The following is a 16,777-nucleotide window of genomic DNA, read 5'->3' as shown; positions in this document are numbered from 1 at the left end:
ATTCGACTGGAACGATTGGACGTGGGATGCCCATCGAGATGTCACACAGGAGTGTGGTCCCTACGGCCGGGAAACTGACATCAGCCACTTGTAAGCTGGAAGGTGCCTGCACTTCAGGGTCTGCCTTCTGTTCTTTTGCCAAACAAACAGTCGACTCCCAGGTGTACTGCGTGGAGCTGGGCGCGGGAGAGACAATCCGCCACCAGGTTGTCTTTGCCCGAGACATGTTGTATGTCGGTTGTAAATTCAGATATGTACGTAAGATGACGACGTTGCCATGCCGACCATGGTTCTGCTGTCTTGGCCATCGCAAAAGTAAGTGGCTTGTGGTCTACAAAAGCCGTGAATGGGCGTCCTTCCAGTAGGAAGCGAAAATGGCGGATGGACAGAAACAATGCCAACAACTCCCTATCAAAAGTACTATAGTTGCGTTCGTTCTTCCGCAATTGGTGGCTGAAGAAAGCCAGTGGTTGCCATGTGCCGTCGACCCACTGCTCCTGTACTGCCCCGATGGCATAATCAGATGCGTCTGTGGTAAGGGCAATGGTTGCGCCCGGAAGGGGATGTGCCAACATGGTCACAGCAGACAAAGCGTTCTTAGTGTCGAGGAAAGCCTGGTCCATCTGGGGTGTCCAATCGATCGGGTGTTTGCCCGATTTACCTCTGAGGGCCTCGTACAAAGGTTGCATCAACAATGCCGCCTTTGGGACGAACCGATGATAAAAATTGACCATTCCCAGAAATTCCTGGAGGGCCCTGATGGTCTGAGGAAGAGGGAACAAGGTGACTGCTTCCACCTTTGTGGCCAGCGGGACGGCGCCTTCTGAGGTGATTCTGTGTCCCAGGAAATCAATGCTGTGCAACCCAAACTGGCACTTGGCCGGGTTGATAATAAGGCCATGTTGGCTGAGACGAGGAAAAAAGGGTACGCAAGTGCGTAATGGGCAGATCGCGCAACACGGAATCCATGAGACATTGGAAGGCTTGTGCTGCATTCTTCAGCCCAAACGGCATACGAAGGAACTCAAAGAGCCCGAAAGGTGTGATGACGGCAGTTTTGGGGATGTCCTGAGGATGCTCGGGCACTTGATAGCCTCGGATGAGGTCTACTTTGGAAAAGATGGAATTCCCTGCCAGATGGGCCGAAAAATCCTGAATGTGAGGAATTGGGTACCGATCCGGTGTGGTAGCCTCATTCAGACGTCTGTAGTCGCCGCATGGTCGCCATCCGCTGCCCAGCTTAGGAACAATGTGTAATGGCGAGGACCAAGGACTATTCGAACGTCGAATAATACCCAGGCATTCCATTGTATGGAACTCCGCCTTGGCCGCGAGTTTACCAGGTTCCAGCCTTCGAGCTCTCGCATAAACGGGGGATCCTGTCGTGGTAATGTGGCGCGCCACACCGTGCCTCGCGACTGAAGAAAATATGGGCCTGGTGAGCTCAGGGAACTCACTAAGAAGATGATAGAACTCATTTGGAGATGGGACTGCACAGGCAACTGACCAAGACATCGCAGTACTTCGGTGGCAGGGGACAGAGTGAAAAGTGGAGGCACTGCTTAGCCGGCAGTGTCGGACGTCGACGAGAAACCCATTTGCGCAGAAGAAATCTGCCCCCAGGATGGCCTTGTGAGACTGTTGCCGTGATGAACTCCCAAACAAAACGTTGGCCGTCAAAACTCAACTGGACCCTACGCTTTCCGAACGTGCGAATGGCCGCACCATTGGCTACCTCGAGGGGGGACCTTGACCGCCGGATTGAAGATCTAGCTTCGACGCTGGTAGGAAACTGCACTGGGAGCCAGTATCACAGAGAAAACGTCGCCCTGACAGGGAGTCTGTAATGTATAGGAGTTTCCCTGCGGACCCCACAGCCATCGCAACTCCGGCACATCCCTTAGGCCTTATTGATCTTCTCAGAAACCGCTGGTTTGAGGTAGGTTTTTTTTTTGGTGAGAAACTGCAGGGCGGTGGCAATTTCTGGCCTTCGCATCGAAACGAGCATGGTATGCACACCAGCCTGCGGGAGGAGTCGTCAGATTCGCTCTTGTGGGGGATGGGCGCCTCGTGGCTGCACAAGATTGTTGTGAGACGGTGAATATTTTATCCGCTTCCGCGGCGAGTTCGGCACAATCCATGATCACGGAATTGGCCAAGGCCGTCTGTACTGGCTCTGGTAGTTGACAGAGAAACAGCTCGCGGAACAGAAAACATTGCAATTCCGAGCCCAAAAGCGTGAGCATTTGGCTCATGAGCTCTGAGGGTTTTGAGTCCCCGTGGCCGGGCATGGAGATAAGTCTGCGAGCGCGCTCCGACTTGGACAGACCGAAAATCTGCAGTAAACGTGCTTTTAAAGCTTCGTACTTGCTATCGTTCGGTGGACTCTCGAGGCTGACGACCCGCGAGGCCGTGGCACTGTCGAGGGCAGAGACCACGTAATAATAACGGGTCGAATCCGCTGCTACTCCCCGGATTGCAAATTGGGCTTCCGCCTGGAAAAACCACGCGGCCGGTTGTTGCTCCCAAAATTGCGGCAGTTTGAGGGTGACGGCGTTCGTGTCCATGATGTAACTTCAACGAAAATTGTTTGAAGAAATTGGGGTCACCAATGTAGGAACTGGGGTACATAGCCGAAGAATTGAGATCGACTCAAAATCAAAAACAATAAAATTTAATGAACAAACTGTGGTAAACCACTTTTATCATTCACTATCGTTTACACTATGGTTATCACTGTTTACACTGTTGTATCACTACACAAGGTCACCTCTTGCCACGCTGTTATACCTGGGCTGACCACAGCTGACTCCGCCCATGGCTCCGCCTGCTTGCCCAGGTATAAAGGTGGTCGACTGGCTGGTATTCCTCCTTGTTGGAGCCGATCACCCACGAGGGTGGGCTCTGTTATTTAGCCAATAAAAACCTATAGTTACTAACTTAACTCGTCGCTTTTCATGAACTGAATTGATAGGTATATCAATTTTATTGGCTAAATTTTGAAATGTCTACAACGGAGCAGCCAAACGACCAGTCAGACGTACAGCCCCAGCCAAACGGCCATCCACAACAGCCCCAGCAGCCGGCCTGGCTACGAGCCCTCCGGCCGCCGTACCTGGATCTAAACCCACAGGCTGCGAATTCAGCCCTCGACTTCGAACACTGGCTGAGCTGCTTCGAAGCCTACCTGGGAGAATCCGGCGTGCCTCCGGCATCCAAACTAAGAGTTCTGACCGCTCAGGTGAGCCCTAAAGTATTTGCACTCATCCGGGACATTGCCACATACAAGGACGCCCTCAACCTGCTAAAAGAACAGTATCGGAGCCCTGTAAACTCAATGTACGCCGGGCATCTCCTAAGATCCCGCTCGCAACAGCCAGGAGAGTCGGTTGATGATTTCTTACGGGCGCTGCAAATACTCGGCAGGGACTGTGACTTTAAAGCCGTAACAGCTGCAGAACATACAGATGGAAACATCCGAGATGCCTTCGTGAAAGGCCTTCGGTCAGACTACTCACGGCAAAGACTGCTGGAATCAAAGGACCTCGACCTGAAAACAGCTGCTATCCTCGCTCGCTCCTTGGAAGTGGCCCATCGGGACCTCGAGGCGTACTCCAGGTACTGTGCTGCGCGACCCTGGGACTCGGGCCCGACCCCGGCCGCAATACCCCTCGCACCGCCGCCTCTGGGACCTACCACAGCGTCGGTGTCCCGGAAGCAATCGGGACCACCACCCCCGCTACCGGCTGCGACATCGGAGCCCCGCGATCGGGCCGCCGGCTGCTTCTTCTGTGGCCAGGCGAAACACCCGAGGGCGCGCTGCCCTGCAAGAAACGCGACCTGCTCCGACTGCCACAAGAAAGGCCACTTCGCGAAGGCCTGCAGGGGGAAAGCCACAGACGCCAGCAGTGCCTCATGCGAGTTGTGGGGGCGGCCATCTTTCATCAAGGCCACAGATGCCAGTATCCCCTCGTGTGAGTCGTGGGGGTGGCCATCTTTGATCAAGGCCACCGACGCCGGCAGTGCCTCATGTGAGTTGTGGGGGCGGCCATCTTCTCCGCCATTTTATTCAACGTCGTGGGCACCGCCATTTTGCTCACCACACTCGACCGCCACCTTGTCTCCAGACCTGACCACCGCCTCACCCGCAGACTACAGCAGCTCGCTCAGCCATACACTAGCCTCCGTCACACTTGACCAAGCTCGCCCGCATCACCTGTCCAAGTCCATGATGGACATCAAAGTAAACGGCCACGCCACGACCTGCCTGTTCGACAGCGGAAGCACGGAGAGTTTCATCCATCCAGACACGGTGAGCCACTACTCCCTCACTGGCCAACGCGCAACCGGATCTTGATGGCGTCGAGGTCCCATTCTACAGACATCAGCGGCTACTGTGTTGTGACCCTGTCGGTTAGGGGCACGGAGTATAAAAATTTTAAACTTCTCGTCCTGCCCCAGCTCTGCGCTGCCGTCCTACTAGGGCTGGATTTCCAATCCCACCTTCAAAGTGTCACTTTGGCATACGGTGGACCCCTCCCCCCACTCACAGTCTACAACCAGCAGCTTTTAAACCGCCCATCGCGTACCACCTGCGGCCTATCCACCCTCAAGGTCCCGCCCCCCTCCCTGTTCGCTAACCTCACCCGCGACTGTAAACCCATTGCTACCAAGAGCAGGCGGTACAGCGCCGGGGACAGAGCTTTTATTAGCTCCGAGGTGCAGCGACTCCTGAAGGAGGGCATCATCGAGAGAAGCAACAGCCCCTGCCGTGCCCAGGTCGTAGTCGTTAAGACCGGCGATAAACACCGCCTGGTCATCGACTACAGCCAAACCATAAACCGGTACACCCAGCTGGACGCATACCCCCTGTGGTAAACCACTGTTTGTATTCCACTGTGTACATGCCTGGACATGCCTCGGCTGACTCCTCCCACAAGTCCTAGTATAAAGGTGACTGCTCCCCAGCCCTTTGTATTTCTGGACCGGTCAACCACTCGAGGCAGACCTTCATTCTTTTGTTAATAAAAGCCTTTAGTTACTCTCTTAACTCTCAGTCTTTTATGAGTAATTGATAGCGCATCAATTTTATTAACAAAATTTTTATAATGGAGAAGATCCTCACACCAGCATGCCTGGACTTAGATCATCGGGAGGCGGACTCATCCACCAAGTTTACTCACTGGCTTAAGTGTTTCGAAAAATTCCTGACCGCCTCCGCAGCAATCAAATCGGACGAGGACAAACTGGATGTCCTGACCTCCAAAGTGAACCACCGAGTGTACTCGGTCATCCAAGATGCGACCTCGTACACGGACGCTATCAAGCTCCTCAAGGACCAGTACACGTGCCCAGTGAACGAAGTGTACGTCAGGCACCTTCTGGGGAGTCGTAAACAACAACCTGGGGAATCGACCGTGGAATACCTTCAGGCACTGTCTGTGCTTGGCCAGGCCTGTGGTTGTAAGGATGTAAAGGCCGCCGTGTACACAGGAACTTATCCGGGACGCTTTTGTAGCGGGCCACAGATCCAATTACACCCGACAGCGACTGTTGGAGCAGAGTGACCTCGACCTCAACAAGGCCTCTGAACTCGCACTATCATTGGATGCAGCCTACCGGGGCATAGATGCCTACTCCTCTGCACCATGGACGCCGCGGGGAATGACAGCCTGGGACACGGTAGGACCGCCTCATAGCGCCGTGCCACCCCAGCAATGGCCCAACTACCGCAGCAGTGTCCCAAGGCCAGACAGCAGTGCCCCAAGGCCAGAAATGCTACTTCTGTGGCCAGGCAAAACACCCCAGAGCGCGCTGCCCGGCGAAAAACGCGATCTGCTCGGGCTGCAGGAAGAAGGGACACTACGCTAGCGTCTGCAGGGCCAAAGCCACCCCGAACCCCAGCAGCGCCGCGTGTGGGCCATGCAGGCCGCCATCTTGGGCCTCCCCGGCCATGTGCGAACCACCGGTACAGCAGCCATTTTGGACGCCTCCAGCCACATGGGGATCATGGACGCCGCCATCTTGGACGACAGCCGGAACGCAGCAGGCCCCCAACACCGCCTCATCTGATACCCGCAGCGACACACCGACCCCTACGCTGGCATCCGTTACACTGGACCAAGCGAGACCGCACCAGCTGGCCAGTTCCACAATGGACATTAAGGTAAATGGTCACGATACAATCTGCCTTTTTGACTCTGGGAGCACGGAGAGTTTCATCCACCCCGACACGGTGCGGCGTTGCTCTCTCCCAGTCCTGCCTGCGCACCAGCGGATTTCTATGGCCTCCGAGTCCCAGTCGGCGGACATCGGCGGCTACTGCGTGGTGACACTCGTAGACGGGACCGTGTACGATCATTTTAAACTTCTGGTCCTGCCCGACCTCTGCGCTGCCGTCCTGCTGGGGTTAGATTTTCAGTGCCACCTTAAAAGTGTTACGATGGCGTACGGTGGACCCCTACCCCCACTCACAGTCCGCAGCCAGCAGCTTCCAAATTGCCCGCCGCGCACCAGGTGCAACCTCTCCACATTCAGAGTCACCCCCCCACCACTGTTTGCTAACCTCACCCCCGACTGTAAGCCCATCGCCACAAGGAGCAGGCGATACAGTGCCGGGGACAGGGTTTTCATTAAAACCGAAGTGGAGCGGCTCCTGAAGGAAGGGATAATTGAGGGCAGCACCAGCCCCTGGCGAGCCCAGGTTGTGGTCGTTAAGACCGGTGAGAAGCAGCGCCTGGTCATCGATTACAGCCAGACAATAAATCGCTACACCCTGCTGGACGCCTACCCACTCCCCCGCATAGCTGATATGGTCAACCAGATCGCGCAGTACCGCGTCTTCTCGACCATTGACCTGAAATCAGCGTACCACCAGCTCCCTATCCGCCCTGAGGACCGCCAGTATACTGCCTTTGAGGCATACGGCCGCCTCTATCACTTCCTTAGGGTTCCCTTTGGCGTCACCAACGGGATCTCCGTCTTCCAAAGGGAGATGGACCGGATGGTAGATCAAAATGCGTTGCAGGCCACTTTCCCATATCTGGACAATGTGACCATCTGCGACCGTGACTTGCAGGACCATGACGCAAACCTCGAAAAATTCCTCCGCACCGCCCAACTCCTGAACCTGACATATAACAAGGAGAAGTGCATATTCCGCACAAACCGCCTCGCCATCCTTGGCTGTGTTGTGGAACACGGAGTCATCGGCCCCGACCCCAACCGGATGCGTCCCCTTATGGAACTCCCACTGCCTCAAGGCCCTGAAGAGGTGCCTAGGGTTTTTCTTCTATTACGCCCAGTGGGTCCCCTACTATGCGGACAAGGCCCGTCCGCTGATCAAGTCCACCTCTTTTCCCTTGACGGCAGAGGCCCGCTTAGCCTTCCACCGTATCAAGGAGGACATTGCCAAAGCCACCATGCACGCAGTGGACGAATCCATCCCCTTCCAGGTGGAAAGCGACGCGTCCGACTTTGCCCTGGCCGCTACCCTCAATCAGGTGGGGAGACCCGTGGCCTTCTTTTCACGAACCCTCCAAGGCCCGGAGACCAGACACTCCGCTGTTGAGAAGGAGGCCCAGGCGATTGTGGAGGCTGTGCGTCATTGGAGGCACTACCTGGCCGGAAAACGATTTACCCTGCTCACTGACCAGCGTTCAGTTGCTTTCATGTTTAACAACAAGCAGAGGGGCAAAATCAAAAATGACAAGATCTTGAGGTGGTGAATCGAACTTTCCACCTACAATTACGAGATCTTGTACCGGCCCGGGAAGCTCAATGAACCCCCGGATGCGCTATCGCGTGGCACCTGCGCCAGCGCGCAGATCGATAGACTGCGGGCCCTCCACAATGACCTCTGCCACCCGGGGGTCACCAGGTTCTTCCACTTCATCAAGGCCCGCAACCTGCCTTACTCTATTGAGGAGGTCAGGACCATGACCAGGAACTGCCAAGTCTGCGCTGAGTGCAAACCGCACTTTTATAGACCAGACAGGGCCCACCTGATAAAAGCCACTCGCCCCTTCGCGCGCCTGAGCGTTGATTTTAAAGGGCCTCTCCCCTCCTCCGACCGCAATGTGTACTTCCTCAATATTATTGATGAGTACTCCCGTTTCCCGTTCGCCATCCCCTGCCCGGACATGACCAGTGCCACGGTCATTAAATGTCTGAACGACCTCTTCACCCTGTTCGGTTTCCCCAGCTATATCCATAGCGACCGGGGCTCATCGTTTATGAGCGACGAACTCCGTCAGTACCTGCTAACTAGGGGTATTCCCCCGGGGGAACGGACAGGTGGAAAGAGAAAATGCGACAGTTTGGAAGGCCGCCTTGCTAGCCTTAAAGTCTAGGGGCCTTCCAACCTCCCGCTGGCAGGATGTGCTCCCTGATGCGCTCCACTCTATTCGCTCACTGCTCTGCACTGCCACTAACGCCACCCCTCATGAGAAAATGTTTGTCTTCCCAAGGAAGTCCACATCGGGGACATCGCTACCGCCATGGCTGACGTCCCCAGGGCCGGTCCTACTGAGAAGACACGTGAGGACCCATAAAATGGACCCCCTGGTCGAGAGGGTCGACCTCCTCCACGCCAACCCCCAGTATGCTTACATTGCATACCCGGACGGGCGGGAGGACACAATCTCCATAAGAGACCTTGCACCCTCGGGGGCCGCAGTAACCCACTACTCACTGCCACCCTCCCCCCCCGCCCCCCACGATCCGATATCCAGCCCCAGCAGACGGCAGGCCTGGGCCCCGTGACCCGCTCGACATCTACGAGGACGACACGCCTGTGCCACAGCCTACGCAGGACTCGACGCCGGAAGCTCCACTACCCCTGCCGTCGCCACGCCGATCACGGCGGCAGACAAGACCTCCGGAGAGACTCCAATACACTAACTTTTAATACACTTCACCCCGCCGGACTCAATTTTAAACAAGGGGTGAATGTGGTAAACCACTGTTTGTATTCCACTGTGTACATGCCTGGACATGTCTCGGCTGACTCCTCCCACAAGTCCTAGTATAAAGGTGACTGCTCCCCAGCCCTTTGTATTCTGGACCAGTCGACCACTCGAGGCAGACCTTCATTCTTTTGTTAATAACAGCCTTTAGTTACTCTCTTAACTCTCAGTCTTTTATGAGTAATTGATAGCGCATCACCCCCTTCCCCGCATATCTGATATGGTCAATCAGATTGCACAGTACCGGGTATTCTCTACCATCGACCTTAAGTCGGCCTATCACCAACTCCCTATCCGCCCTAAGGACCGCCAGTATACCGCCTTCGAGGCGAATGGCCGCCTCTACCACTTCCTTAGGGTTCCCTTCAGCGTCACCAACGGGGTTTCGGTCTTCCAAAGGGAGATGGACCGGATGGTTGACCAGAACGGGCTGCCTGCCACGTTCCCTTATCTAGATAACGTCACCATCTGCGGCCGCGACCGGCAGGACCATGATGTTAACCTGGAGAGATTCCTCCATACGGCCCAACGGCTGAACCTCACCTACAATAAGGAGAAATGTGTGTTTAACACCTCGCACCTTGCCATCCTCGGCTGCATAGTAGAGAATAGAGTCATCGGCCCCGACCCCGAAAGAATGCGCCCCCTCATGGAGCTTCCCCTCCCCCACTGTCCAAAGGCGCTGAAGAGAACCCTGGGGCTCTTCGCCTACTATGCCCAATGGGTGCCCAATTATGCGGACAGAGCCAGACCCCTCATGAAGTCCACCTCCTTCCCCCTGACGGCAGAAGCATGCGCAGCCTTCTCCCTCATAAAGGGAGACATTGCTAAGGCCACAATGCACGCGGTGGATGAGTCTATCCCTTTCCAAGTGGAGAGCGATGCATCCGACTTCGCCCTAGCTGCAACCCTTAACCAGGCGGGGAGACCTGTGGCCTTCTTCTCAAGGACCCTCCAGGGCCCTGAGATCCGACACTCTTCGGTCGAGAAGGAGGCCCAGGCGATCGTGGAGGCAGTACGATGCTGGAGGCATTACCTGGCAGGCAAACGATTTACCCTCCTCACCGACCAGCGCTTGGTCGCTTTTATGTTTAATAACAAGCTGAGGGGCAAAATCAAGAACGACAAGATCTTGAGGTGGAGAATCGAGCTCTCCACCTACGATTATGATATCTTGTACCGGCCTGGTAAACTGAACGAACCCCCAGATGCCCTATCACGAAGTACATGCGCAAATTGATAGACTGCAGACCCTCCACAACGACCTCTGCCACCCCGGGGTCACCAGACTTTACCACTTCATTAAGGCCCGCAACCTGCCCTACTCCATCGAGGAGGTCAGGACCATGACCAGGAACTGCCAAACCTGTGCCGAATGCAAACCGCATTTCTTTAGGCCGGACAGAGCAAGCCTGATCAAGGCCACCCGCCCCTTCGAGCGCTTGAGCATCGATTTTAAGGGGCCCCTCCGGTCCTCTGACCGTAATGTGTACTTCCTCAACATTATTGATGAGTACTCCTGTTTCCCCTTTGCCTTCCCCTGCCCAGACATGACCAGTACCACGGTCATCAAATGCCTGAACGTCCTCTTCGCCTTGTTCGGGTTCCCGAACTATATACATAGCGACCGGGGCTCATCCTTCATGAGCGAGGAACTTCGCCAGTTCCTACTAGCGAGAGGTATTGCTGCAAGCAGGACCACCAGCTACAACCCCCGAGGGAACGGCCAGGTGGAAAGAGAGAACGCGACTGGAAGGCCGTTCTCTTAGCCTTAAAGTCTAAGGGCCTCCCAACCTCTCGCTGGCAGGAAGTCCTCCCGGCAGTGCTGCATTCCATCCGGTCACTGCTTTGCACTGCCATTAACGCCACCCCCCATGAACGAATGTTTGTTTTCCCCAGGAAGTCGACTACGGGAACCTCGCTACCAACATGGCTGACTTCTCCGGGGCCCGTCTTGCTGCGAAAGCACGTGAGGGCCCATAAAATGGACCCCCTGGTTGAGAGGGTGGACCTCCTGCACGCCAACCCCCAGTATGCCTATGTGGCATACCCAGACGGGCGGGAGGACACAGTCTCCTTACAAGACCTCGCACCCTCGGGCACCCCTGAGACACCACCGTTACCCCCCACCACCCCCCCAAATCCAGCCCAGGTAGACGGCATGCCGGAACCCCACGAGCCTTCGCCGACCACGCAGACACCAGCATTAACATCGGATACTGCACCACCGCCGCCGCTGCTGCGCCGATCAGAAAGGCTTACGAGGCCTCCGGACAGACTGACATACCCGAACTGGTAGTACACTTCACCCCGCCGGACTCAAATTTAAACAAGGGGTGAATGTGGTAAACCACTTTTATCGTTCACTATCGTTACACTATGGTTATCACTGTTTACACTGTTGTATCACTACACAAGGTCACCTCTTGCCACGCTGTTATACCTGGGCTGACCACAGCTGGCTCCGCCTGCTTGCCCAGGTATAAAGGTGGTCGACTGGCTGGTATTCCTCCTTGTTGGAGCCGATCACCCACGAGGGTGGGCTCTGTTATTTAGCCAATAAAAACCTATAGTTACTAACTTAACTCGTCGCTTTTCATGAACTGAATTGATAGGTATATCACAAACGAAGCTGTACAGGAAACTGTAGGATACCATGCAAATACGTCTGGTCTGCTTGAAAACCTCTCTGAAAACTGCTAGAAAGTTCCGAGCTCAACTGCTAGCGGGTTCCGAGCTCAACTGCTAGAAGGTTCCGAGCTCTGACATCATGATGTCATCACGTTCTTCCCGCCGTTGAGAGGTCACGTGACGGACGGCATGACGTCATCACGCGGAGTACAGAAAAGAAGCCCTAGTACAGTTAACAGATACATTAAAGGTGCAGCCCCCAGCTGTACTACATTGCTGTAAAAGGAATTATATACAATTGTCTGTAATCCTTTGGTGGTTCCGCCACACTAGCAAGAAATATAAAAACAGACTAAGAGCTTCTACAGGTATATAAAAAGGAAGAGAGTAGCTAAAGTAAACGTTGGTCCTTGGAGGATGAGTCTGGGGAATTAATAATGGGAAACAGGGAAATGGCGGAGACTTTGAACAAATATTTTGTATCGGTCTTCACGGTAGAAGACACCAAAAGCATCCCAATAATGGGTAATCAAGGGGTTATTGGGGTGGGGAATTTAATAGAAGAGTTCACGGGGTTGGGGGTAATATATTAGTATGGATAGAGGATTGGCTAACTAACAGAAAACAGAGAGTCGGGATAAATGGGTCATTTTCGGGTTGGCAAACTGTAACTACTGGGCTGCTGCAGGGATCCGTGCCGGGGCCTCAACTATTTACAATCTATATTAATGACTTGGATGAAGGGACCGAATGTAATGTAACCAAATTTGCTGATGATACAAAGATAGGTGGGAAAGCAAATTGTGTGGAGGACGCAGAGAATCTCCAAAGGGATATAGATAGGCTAAGTGAGTGGGCAAAAATTTGACCGATGGAGTTTAATGTGGGAAAATGCAAGGTTATCCACCTTGGTAGGAAAAATAAAAAAGAAAATTATTATTTCAATGGGAAGAGATTACAAAATGCTGAGGCACCGAGGGATCTGGGGGTCCTTGTACATGAATCACAAAAAGTGATGCATGGCTGCGGGATGGGGTAGGAAGCATTTAGTCAGGATGCTTCGGGCATCATGGTGAGGGGCAGGCTCGATGGACCAGCTGGTTTTTTCCTGCCCTGCAATTTCGTATGTTCTTATGTTTGTTCGCCCCCCTGCCATCTGGGAGACGCTACAGATGCATTCGCACCCGAACGACCAGATTTAGGAACAGCTTCTTTCCCAGGGCTGTCATCCTACTGAACTCTACAAATAAACTCTAAAGCCTGCACATCTGCCAATGCACTTTATTATGTTTATGTTTGTGTTACAAGCCAAATGAATGTTGAATGTTAAATGTCTTAATCAAAATGTACACTCTCGGGAGCTGCAAGCCTACATTTCGTTGTACTGCAATTGTGCACTAACAATGACAAAGTTGATTATTATTATTATTATTATGTAAAATGCATAGCAAAGTAACCGAACAATGAGCAGAAAAAAATCGGCAGGGAAATTCACAGAAGGATGAACCTAAATGATAAGTCCAATTATCTTGAAATGGAACTTCCAGCCTGCAGTGTTATTACAAATTATTTGGTTCTGTGCACATTTATTCTTCACATTCTCTCCAAGGAGCTAACCCCGGGGCTGTGATCCCACAAGAACTGGTTATTCCCCTGTCTCACTCAAGTGGCCATTACCGACATGTGAGCATGGACATTCAGCATTGACAGGCTATTCAACCATGTTGTTGAAAACACCCGAGCCTGGAACCAACCTCACCCAATGTCCATGTCATCACTTCCAGCAAGCGAACCTTATACATTTTTCCCTTCCCCCAACTGAGAAGCACTGGAACCATCTATAATGGTTCATTACTGGCCCAAGGTCAGCTAACCAAGCCAACCGATAATGCCGGGTTATGCAGTGCGTCATCTGACTGGACCTTTACAGGGAGCTCTGTAGAGATCTCCAATGCTGCTTCATAACATTCATCATTAGGAATGCGCAGGACTTTTTCAACAATCTTGTCAGAGTTGAGAATTCTTGGTTATTGTGAGCCTTGATATAACTTGATACAAGGAAGTTATGCTAAATCTTTATAAATCACTGGTTAGTGCTCACTTGGAGTATTGTGTCTAATTCTGGGCACCACATTTTAAGAAGGATGTCAAGGTGCAGAGGAGATTTACCAGTACCATTACCTACATGTGAGCACGGGCATTCAGCGTTGACAGGTTATTCATCCATGTTGTAGAATACACCCTCGCCCGGCCCAGGGTTCCTGGTACCAGGGATGTGGGATTTCAGTTATTTGGAGAGACTGGAGAAGCTGGAATTGTTCTCCATAGAGCAGAGAAGGTTAAAGGATTAAATAGAGGTGTTCAAAATTATGAAAGGTTTTGATAAGAGTAAATAAGGAGAAACTGTTTTCACTGGCCGGAGGGTCGGTAGCCAGAGGACACAGATTTAAGATAATTGGCAAACGAACCAGAGGGAAGATGAGGATAGAAAAACTGAAAATGCTGGAAATACTCAGCAGGTCAGGCAGCATCTGTGGAGAAAGAAACAGTTAACATTTCAGGTCGATGACCTTTCATCAGATGAGGAGAGTTTTTTTACACAGTGAGTTATGATCTGGAATACACTGCCTGAAAGGGTGGTGGAGGCAGATTCAATCGTAACTTTCAAAAGAGAATTGGATTTATACTTGAAAAGGAAAATTTTGCAGGGCTATGAGGAAAGGGCAAGGAGAGAGGGACTAATTGGATAGCTCTTTCAAAGAGCCGGCACAGGCACGATGGGCCGATTGGCGGCCTCCTGTGCTGTAAGATTCTCTGATTCTCAGTGTTGGAAGGGTTAATTAGATTGTAAATACCGTCACCATTTCTATGAAGCTGTATCGCAGGAATGATTGCAAGCAATGGTCCCATTAAGCAGTGCCGCACAGTGATCTGGTGGTCCCGTGCAGGCCGCTCGATGGCTTTATAATGGAAAAAAACGCACGCAGGATAATTTGAATGGGCCTCCAAGCCCGTTAAAGGGGGCCGCGTACCCCCAAACACTTAGCGGGAACATTGTTTGCAAGTCATGTTGGAACTGTGTCTATTGCCTTACCACACGGGCAACAACGGGTGAGAATGTTACAATCGTATGGAGATTAGAGTTTAAGCTTCTTGTGAAACTGACTGCGAGAATCAGTACTGCTTGGAGGAACATGGCCAAGATCCAACCCTCTTTCAACTACTCCTGTTTAAAATGTGAAAAGTTGATTTTTATTTTGTGTTGTACTGAAACTTCAGTATAAAATGGCGCAGGTATCTCGGAACATAAAGCTTTAAGGTTATAATAGCAAAATATTGCGGATGCTGTTAACCCTGTTTTTCTCTCCATGGATGCTGCCTGGCCTGCTGAGTATTTCAAGCTTTAAGGTTAATTCTATTATCCTGGGAAGCCATATAATGGCACACTGAAGACTCTTTATTTTGGATGAATTAAGCTGCAGAAGTCCAATTGACAGCTGACATGGATTACTGGTCGGTTCCCATGTTCTAATCTTATTTTAAATGTTAGAACTATATTAGTTCTTAAAGGCCATCAAGGAGGATTATGAGGGGCGGGGGTACAGAAGGATGATAGAAATGCTGATTGCAGACAGCAATAAGAGGGATCAAAGAAGGTTTTAAACAAGTCTATTGAAGGAGTAGATGAAATAACTTATTGTAACTCAACCTTAAGTGACCCGATCGCATCACTTCATGTGATCCACAAGTGGTTGTATTACTATTGTTGTAAATACCAGCTGCCATATTAGTTATAAATACTATAAAACAACAGAGGAGCCAGAGAGGCTGTTATTTAAAATATGGAATATAAAATCTAAAGACCACCTGGGTCATGTCCCTGACCATCTGACCCCAAGATCAGAGGGTGGCAAGCTACTTCTGACTGCAGACAAGGTTTTTTCAATCACATTGCGTTGCCAATTCATGACAAATGAGCATACTTGGAGATCAACACTTAATATGTATGTGTCATAAAAATATATAAAGATTACAGAATCAGGCCATTCAGCCCAAACAGTCCATGTCAGCATTTACTCTCTCTGCAAGCAAATAGTCCTAATCACCAGTCCCATATCTCTTCAGCCCCCTTTTTTCTTCATCCACATATCCATTCTAATCGTGAATATTGACATTGGGGGGAATTTTAACTTGCAGGAGCGTGTAGGTTCAGGAGCGGATGGGAGGTTAAAAGTGCGGAAATTGACCGCGTCTGGATGCTGGCTCCAACCCGCTGACTTCCGCATTGAACTGCAGCGCATTAGGCTGCGTGCGAGCAACCCCTCGGGAGAGGCAGGATGGCAATCAACATATGTTAATTGCTCATCAAGGGCGATATCAACATGGGTTTTGGGATTTAACTTTGGGTGCATGGGTTTCCCGGGCTTCCTGGGACTCGCCAGTGAAAGCAAGGCACATTCACCATGGCAATAGAGGGGGCTGAAGAAATAACAGGCAAAGATTCCAATAACTACTAAAACCTCACCACTACTTTCTTGCCTGATTGTGTGAAAGGCTTTTGTTCACAATGCTGAGGTTATTTTCACAACTTTACAGGTTACTTTCACTATTTAAGGTGGCAAATCAAATCAACTCAATTTTATTTGCCATATGTATTACTACAATGGAATGTTTTTACTCCCCGATCACTTCCACAATAGGCTGTGGGAGCTCACAGAGGCACATCGCTATTCTACAGCGCCATGTTCAGTAAAAGTCAATTCAATTGCGTCCAATGGCAGTGGCAACGCGATGTCCATCAGCCGCTCCGTCTCCGCGGACGACTCCTCCCTATTGCCGGCTCCACAATATGGTGTCCTTCTTCTCATGCTTACCGTCTGGCCTCCGGTCTCCATGCCCGGCTCTCCCTCCTTCCCCTCGAACTGCGAGCTTCCTGCACTGTCGCCGGTTCAAATTTGCAACGGGCCGGGGCCTGCCTCTCACGCTCACGTCCGACCTCCAACCGCCATGCCTGGCTCCCCCCCCTCCTAGTCCGAAACAGAAATTCACGACGAGGAGCTGCCGGGTGACGTGCCGAAGCGAGTCTTCGTGGCTGCTGCTGCCGCTTCCCACTGCTGCGCTGCCTCCACCCGACTCGCTGAACTCATCGCTCCGGCATCGGGGGTTGCGGGCCATCCGAA

This window comes from Somniosus microcephalus, chromosome 4 (assembly GCF_052327205.1).
Source record: "Somniosus microcephalus isolate GS21.2 chromosome 4, FLI_Smic_1.0, whole genome shotgun sequence".
In the NCBI taxonomy this organism is placed as follows: domain Eukaryota; kingdom Metazoa; phylum Chordata; class Chondrichthyes; order Squaliformes; family Somniosidae; genus Somniosus; species Somniosus microcephalus.
This window is presented reverse-complemented; position numbering follows the sequence as displayed.